The following is an 8,237-nucleotide window of genomic DNA, read 5'->3' on the forward strand; positions in this document are numbered from 1 at the left end:
CATGTGATCCCCTCAACTCACATTCACGGTCTTGATCACCATGAACAAAACATTTACAAAGTTCCCTTTTGTTCACTCCCTTGATTCCCGTCCCCTCCATCTTTTTCTAAGAATGGCAACCAAAATTTGTAATCATAATCGACGCTGATTTCTCTATGATTTGCTTTCAGCTGAATGACGTGGGTGAGACTAAGGGTCTCTAGGGTAACAGAAACGTGCAATTGCAGACTTTGGTGCTGGCCAAAATTTCAGTAGAACAGCCTCAAATTTTGTTACCAACGTATATAATTTCCAAATGCCTGTAAACAACGTTTAAGACTCAGGAATAGATGATCTCTTCCTTTGAGCAGTGTTTACATAAACTTCCCCATTTAGTAGCAACATGCCTTGACTCTCTTAAAATTTTCCTCCATTTTATTTTTCATATCACTGTGGCATGATTTCAACATCCACCCAAAGATACCACTTTCTAAAGCTGACGTATCTGTACCCCTTCAGTGCCACCCTCAAAACATCTACCTGCATCATTGCTCCCCTGCCACGATGCTTTCACTCAACAAATGATTGCCTGCATAATTTTTATGAGCTGGTCTGGACATTAGAAATGTAATAGCACAAGACAAAGTTCTTGCCTTTATGGAACTTCTACTATAGTGGGCAGTTAATTAACAATAAATATAGGGATACAGTAGTTCTCTCCAGAAAAGCAGAACCAATATGGTAGCTGATAGATAGATAATTAAGTATTGGCTTATGGAATTATGGAGACTGCAAGTCCGAAATCTGCAGAGCCAATGTGCTCGTTTGAATCTGAAGACCAATAGGCAGTTCTAGAACCAGGAAGAACTTCTGTTCCAGTTTTGAGGTCATCAAAGAGGAGAATTCTCTCTTAAGTAATGAAGGATCAACCTTGTTAGGGTCTTCAACTGATTGGATGAGGCCCACCCATGTTATAAAGAGCAATCTGCTTTATTCAGTCTACCAATTTAATGTTAATTTCATCCAAAAATACCCCCACAGAAACACACAGAAAATGAGCACCTCATGACCCAGTGAAATTGACATATAAAATCAACCATCACAAGAGATTAAAAGTAAGCTGATAAATAAATGTTTAAGACTTAGGCTACAGGGAAAATAAAGTTGTGATCTTCTTACATGGCAATATGAGAAAAAGTGACCGGGGAAGGGAAAAGATTAAAATAGCCATGTGTTTAAGTTACTGCCCCAAACTTTAAATACATTAGTATTCAAATGCCATCTTGTGGCTGATTGTTCACATTAGGTTTTATTTATTTTGTGTCATTCATCTCACATCTGTTAAAATCTGTTGAAGTGCCTGTTGGAGTCAATGGAGTTGCTGTCTTAAGCCTCCAGGGTTTTTGATCATGTTTCACGTATTTTGTTAGTAGTGATTCCATGCTTGATGGGGTCAGGATACAGGCAGTCAAGCCAACTTTACTCCATGTTCAAATCCCTTCTTTGGTTATAACGGATTTAATTCAAGCACACTATAAAATAAAATATTCATGGTCAGTGTACATAAGGATGCCATAACAGAAATATTTACACACTTAAACTAACATAGAGAATCGCTTTACAACCCCTATGTTTAGTGCAACGATAACATCATTACATAGAATAAACAGGACTGAACCATTTCCCAAATTCTGGGCCTCCATAAACAGCAGTCTGCATTCTTGGCTTAGTGTTATAATCTTTGCATTGTAACTATGCAATCTAATAAAAGACTTATCATAAAAATGGTCTTGGGCATGGCTCATAATTCATGATTTGTCTTGAAGACACTTTGTCATTATTGGGTAGGTCACAACTTTAAATTCTTTTCATGCACAACTAGCCCCATCACCTGCATTGTTCAGAAGCTCCCGTATGGTCAAGAGGCAGTTTTCTCTTTAATATATAAATTATTATATAATATATAAGATATAATATAATATGTATTATATTAAAGAGAAAGCTAGCAATTGACTTCATATATTATACAATATACAATATATTGTATACAATATATAATATACAATATATTGTATAATATATGTATACAATATATTATACATATATTATACAATATACATATATTATATGTTATATATAATATATCATATATATTATATATAATATATCATATATGATATATTATATATAATATATCATATATTATACAATATACAATATATTGTATACAATATACAATTATATAATATACAATATATTGTATAATATATGTATACAATATATTATACATATATTATACAATATACATATATTATATATTATATATATAATATAGTATCATATATTATACAATATACAATATATTGTATACAATATACAATATACAATTATACAATATACAATATATTGTATAATATATGAAGTCAGTTGCTAGCTTTCTCTTTAAGATATAAATGTATCAAATCAACACTTTGAACACTTTACACTCACACAGTGCTATCTTTCAACTGTCTCCATAAAAATAAATTTTTTAATTCTAGAAATTAAAAACATTATTAAAGAATGAAATCACACTGTTATGCTATAAATAAAAGATTATTTACAGCATAAGTAAAAGGTGCAAGTCCAACAATATAAATGTCCATGTACATCGGTCCCCCATTGATCATCACCACAAGCAGCAGCCTTTTCTCAGTTCTGTATGGAGGCCCAGCATGGCTGGACAGGGCTCTGCTGAAGTTACCACAAGGATGCAATCAGGGTTATGGCCCAGCTGAATTCTCATTGGAGGCCCTGGGGAAGAGTCATTTTCCAAGCTTATTCTTGGCAGAATTCAGTTCCTTGCAACTGTAGGATTTAAGTCCTCACTTCTTTGACGTGTGGCCCCCTCTGTCATCAAGAAAGCAATGACATGTCAATCAAACTCTTCTCATGTGTTGACTCTCTGACTTCTTGTTCTGCAACTAGCTCGAGAAAATGCTTTGCTTTTAAAGAGTTTAAGTGATCAGGTTAGACCAGCCAGACAATCTCCTTTTGATTAACTCGGAATCAACTGACAAGTCACCTTAATTACAACTATAAAATCCTTTTGCAATATTAAGTGACATAATCACAGGTGGAACACCAGGGGACAGAGATCATTGAGGCCATCATTCATGCCACACTTTGTAGCCAGTACCTAGGTAGAAAGATGGAAACATTGTTCATCATCTGTGAGTACCTCCCTGATCTTACCCCTTCCTACAATCTTGAATTTGGGGTTTCGCCTGCCCTTACTTTTCTTTGCCCCTCATCACACTTGCACACAACATGAAGTCATGCCATTCCATAGTAAGTACATAACTTCAAACTAGTCTAGCTGAAATAACATGAAAATAACCTTTTGAGTTTTGCATCTATATGGATCCAAGCAGGTGTCATTCATAAATGTCTATTACTGATTATAAGAATAGACCACAGTTATTTTTAATCTATCTTTTGCAGGTAAACACTTGTTTCCGGACAAACTATCGCCAATTGTCTTTTTAAAAAACAGGTATAGCATCTATGGGGGGCTTCTCTGGTGGCTCAGGGGTAAAAAACATCTGCCTGCCAATGCAGGATACACAGATTCAATTCCTGGGTTGGGAAGATCACCTGGAGAAAGAAATGCAACCCACTCCAAATTCTTGCCTGGGACATCCCATGGTGGGTTACAGTCCATGGGGTCACAAGAGTCAGACATGACTTAGTGACTAAACAACAACAATAAAAATTTCCTTGGCATTTTTGTGCATACGTCCTGGCTTACATGTGTCAGATTTTCTCAAAGGTAGAAACCTAAGAGTGTAATTATGGGGTCAGTGAATATGCACATCTTTAGCTTTACAGAAGGGCAGAAAAATCTTTACTTCAAGTTTTAGTTTTGATTTCTAGCTTAATATATAGTGGTCAGAAAACATGGTCTGTATAATATTCTTAGATTTTGTGTGTATGTTGACTTTATAACCTAGCAAAAAATCAGTTTTATTAAGTGTTTTGCATGTTCCACACATGTCCATCAGATAAAGATTTTTTATTGTGCTGTTCAAATGTTCTCTGTCCTTACTAATTTTTTTGTTGCTCTATCTAACCTTAGAATCAAAGTTTCTTGAAGGTAAGGATTTTTGCTTATTTTATCCACTATTGTATTCTCAGTGCTAGTACACAGTGCGTGCTCAGTCGCTCAGTCATGTCCGACTCTTTGCAACCCCATGGACTGCAGCCTCCCAGGCTCCTCTGCCAGAACATTCAGGCTAGAACACTGGAGTGGGTTGCCATTTCATCCTCCAGGGCTGGTACATAGTAGGTGCTCAATAAATATTTGCTGAAAGAATAAAGACATTTATTGTGAAATATTGAGAAATAAGTGCTCTAATCTCCCACTGTGATGCTAGGTTCATACTTCTCAATATATGCTTCACTTATTTTGAGGCTATGGTAATAAGGGCATAGAAGCATAGAGAGTGTCCTATTTCTTAGTTAACTGAATCTTTTAATGTTATGCAGGAACCCTCTTTATTATCAGTAATGAGTTTTGCATTAAAATATTTTGTATCTGGTATAAATATAGCAACACCAGTTTTATCTTAGTGAGTATACCATTTTTTATCTTGAACTTCTAATTTTTCTGAGTTCTTATGCTTTAGGTATATCTTTAAAAATTGAATACAGCTGAATTTTTTAAAAAGTCTCATCTTTATTTTTTCTAGATAGTATATAGTATCTTTACATTTATTGTTTAAGTATATAGCATTTATAGCTAGTCCTCCTGTATTATTTTATACATTCCCTTCTCCAGCCTTTTCAATGATTTTCTACCTCTAGTCTTGTCTTTTGGAATGAAACAGTTCTCCTCTCCACTCAGTTAATGTTTATTTTTTTAATCAATCTTTATAGGTTTCTCTAGATATTTTAATAAGCATATTTAACAACTCATTAATATCCTTCCTCTCTTCCTGAGTAATATAAGAACACTGAAACATTACTTTGATCATCTTTTTCTTTCAATTTTGATACTACTTTATTTTGAACACTCAACTTAGACATTATTATTAATGTTCACATTGACTAATGTTTGCTTCTTTACCACCAATTTTTCTGTTTATTTTTTCTTATATTTTAGATCACCCACCTTGGATCGTTTTCATTTTTCCTGAAAAACAGGCATTAGAATTTCTTATAGTGGAGGCCCCTCTACTGTTACCCAACAGTTTTATGTTGGTTTGACTGAAAATTCTTTTTTGACCCTTATTCTTCAAAGATAATTTTTGTAGGTATACAACTCTTAGTTTTTTTTTTTTTTTCTTATTGCATTAAATATATCTTACCACTGCCTTTGGCTTTCGATGTAGCTCTTAGGAAGTAGGAAGTCAACTGACAGTTAAGTTGCGTTTATTGGTGTTCAGTATGTTATTTCTCTCTGTGTATATTGACCAAGACAGTGGTACTGGAAAAAAACAAACAAACCACTAGAACAGATTAAAGTGTCCAGAAATAAATCCGTAGAAAGACCAACAACCAATTTTCAATAAAGATGCAGACACAGAGACTTCCCTGGCAGTCCAGTTGTTAAGACTCCATGCTTCCACTGCAAGGGACCTGGGTTCAATCCCTCGTCAAGGAACTAAGATACCATATGCCATGCAGCGTGGCCAAAAAATAAAAAAAAAGATACAGATGCAATTTAGTGGTAAAGGACCGTTTTCAACAAATGGTGCTAGAACAATTGGATTCCACATGCAATAAACAAAATCAACTTTCACCCATACCTTGAACAATATACAAAAATTAACTCAAAATGGGTCAAAGATCTAAATTTAAGGCCTAAAATGATCAAACTTTTAGAAAAACTACATGAGGAAATGTACGTGGCCTTAGGATAGGCAGACATTTCTTAAATATGACACCCAAAACACAGTCTGCATAAAAATTGAAAATACCTGCACTTCAAAATACACTCTTAGGAAAAACACACATACTACAGACTGGGAGAAAATATTTGCAGTTTGTATATCTGATGAAAAACTTATACCTAGAATACTTAAAGAACTATCAAAACTCAATAATTTAAAAAAAAACCTTGACTGAAAAACATGACAAAAGATTTCAATAGACCCCTCAACAAAGACAATATATACATGGCAAAGATACATGGAAAGATGCTCACTCTCATTAGTTATTAGGCAACTGCCAATTAAAACTACAAGACAACATTATTCACCTACAAAAATGACTAAAATTAAAAAGATGAATGGGTAAAGGAACTGTGGTAGAACTATACAGTTGAATGCTATCTGCCAATAAAAAGAAATCATGCATGATTCTCTAAACAATTATTCTGAATGCAAGAAGCCAGCCAACAGAAGTCCGTGGTATGATTCCATGCATACAGAACTCTAGAAAACAGAAACAAATCTCTTGGAATAGGAAGCAGAATGGTTGCTTAGGGCGATGGTTAGAATCAGAAGGGAAGGGTCACAAACTTTTACGGATTAGAGCTGTGTTAGTTAGCTTGATTGTGGTGATGGTTTCATGGGTGTATAAATATATTGAAACATCAAATTATTTATTTTATACATGTGCAGTTAATTGTATAACCGTTATACCTTAGTGCATTGCTTCCAAAAATTGTATAACAATTATACCTTAGTAAAGCCATTCAAAATACAATAGAAAGCAGTTTACTCTGAATTTTATGAATTAAAACATATCAAATTATTTGCCATCTGCCTCAGCACCTGCAAATGGATGCATGCCACAGAGGGGAGTTGTCTCAATTGTTTTGCTAGTGAAACTCAGGTGAACACAACTGAATAAATAAAAAGATTCATGCATTGTCTTTTATTTATTTTATTTCTTTGCTTATGCATTTATCATAATGTTATGAGGAGTCACAAGTGTCTGGTCAGCTGCAGGACTATAATTCTGATCATCTTTCTACCCATTTCTTTCCCTGGCCTTTCAACCCTGCTTCAAATTACCAACCACTCTGAACTTTCTATCTAGCATTCTCTTGATATCTTAGAATATTTTTATCTAACATGACTTAAAAAAAAAGATGTTTATTCTAAGTGTGTTTTTGAACTTCAAAAAAGAAAGAGTATTATGCTTATAGCAGTACTATTCACAATAGCCAAGAGGTGAAGTGAAGTGAAGAAAAAGTCAGTCGTGTCCAACTCTTTGTGACTCCATGGACTATATAGTCCATGGAATTCTCCAGGCCAGAATACTGGCATGGGTAGCCTTTCCCTTCTCCAGATCTTCCCAACCCAGTGATCAAACCCAGGTCTCCCACATTGCAGGCAGATTCTTTACCAGCTGAGCCACCAGGGAAGCCCAAGAACCAGGAGAGACTTACCCAAATTCGTCTGCACTCCTCGAGGAGGCAGATGGGCGCAAGGGGCCGCTGCTGGTACCAAAGCTCCAGTTCCTTGTGGAGTCCAGTCGAAGGAAGGAAGTCCACTCTGGGTTGCTTCGTCGGTCACCGTAACTGTTGACTAAAAAAAGATGTACAACTTGAGAGTTGTGAGCCAAGAGGCGAAAGCAGTCCAAGTGTCCACTGATGGGAACGAACCAGCAAAATGTGATACATAACGCACGTGTGTGCACTCTCAGTCACTTCAGTCATGTCCAACTCTTTGTGCTTCCTTACCATTTGAGCCACCAGGGAAGCCCTTCCAGAGGCTAGAAGTCTGAAAGCAAGGTGCTGGCAGGGCCCTGCCCTCTCCTGGGACTCGGTGGGATAAAATCAGTTGCCTCTCTCCTGCCTCTGGCGATTGCCAATAAGCCTTGAAGTTCCTGTTTGCAGCTACAACACTCCCATCTGTGCCTCGTTTTCACATGGCCTTCCCCACTGCGTGTTTGCATCTCTCTGCATCCAAATGCTTCCTTTCTCTCTGTTTATTTTATTTTTATTGTTGTTTTCTAATTTGGCCATACTGTGGGGCTTGGAGGATCTTACTTCCCGGACCAGGCATTGAACCCGGGCCTTTGGCCAGGAAAGTGCAGCATCCTAATCACTGGACCACTAGGAAATTTCCCAAATGTTTTCTTCATAATAAGGACACGAGATACTGGGGCCCATCTGGGGCCCATCCTAATCTAGTGTGATGCTCATCTTAACTGGAGCACACCTGCAAAGACCCTATTTCTGAATAAGGTCACATTCACAGGTAATGTGAATGAGGACTTGAACCACCTTTCTGGGGACAAACTCAGCCCACGACATTCTCCTTCCA

At 36.2% G+C, this 8,237-nt stretch overlaps 1 long non-coding RNA gene across 1 annotated transcript; it reads right to left on the reverse strand.

Moving 5' to 3' along the window:
* Nucleotides 1-1,269: 1,269 nt before the first annotated feature.
* On the reverse strand, nucleotides 1,270-7,342 carry LOC101903857 (uncharacterized). The gene is made up of 3 exons (XR_001501633.3): nucleotides 5,328-7,342; nucleotides 2,583-2,868; nucleotides 1,270-1,511 (listed from the first exon to the last, which is right to left on the reverse strand). It is a non-coding gene; the product is annotated as an uncharacterized lncRNA (long non-coding RNA).
* Between the last annotated feature and the right edge of the window lie 895 nt (nucleotides 7,343-8,237).

The sequence above is a fragment of the Bos taurus genome, chromosome 13 (assembly GCF_002263795.3).
Source record: "Bos taurus isolate L1 Dominette 01449 registration number 42190680 breed Hereford chromosome 13, ARS-UCD2.0, whole genome shotgun sequence".
In the NCBI taxonomy this organism is placed as follows: Eukaryota; Metazoa; Chordata; class Mammalia; order Artiodactyla; family Bovidae; genus Bos; species Bos taurus.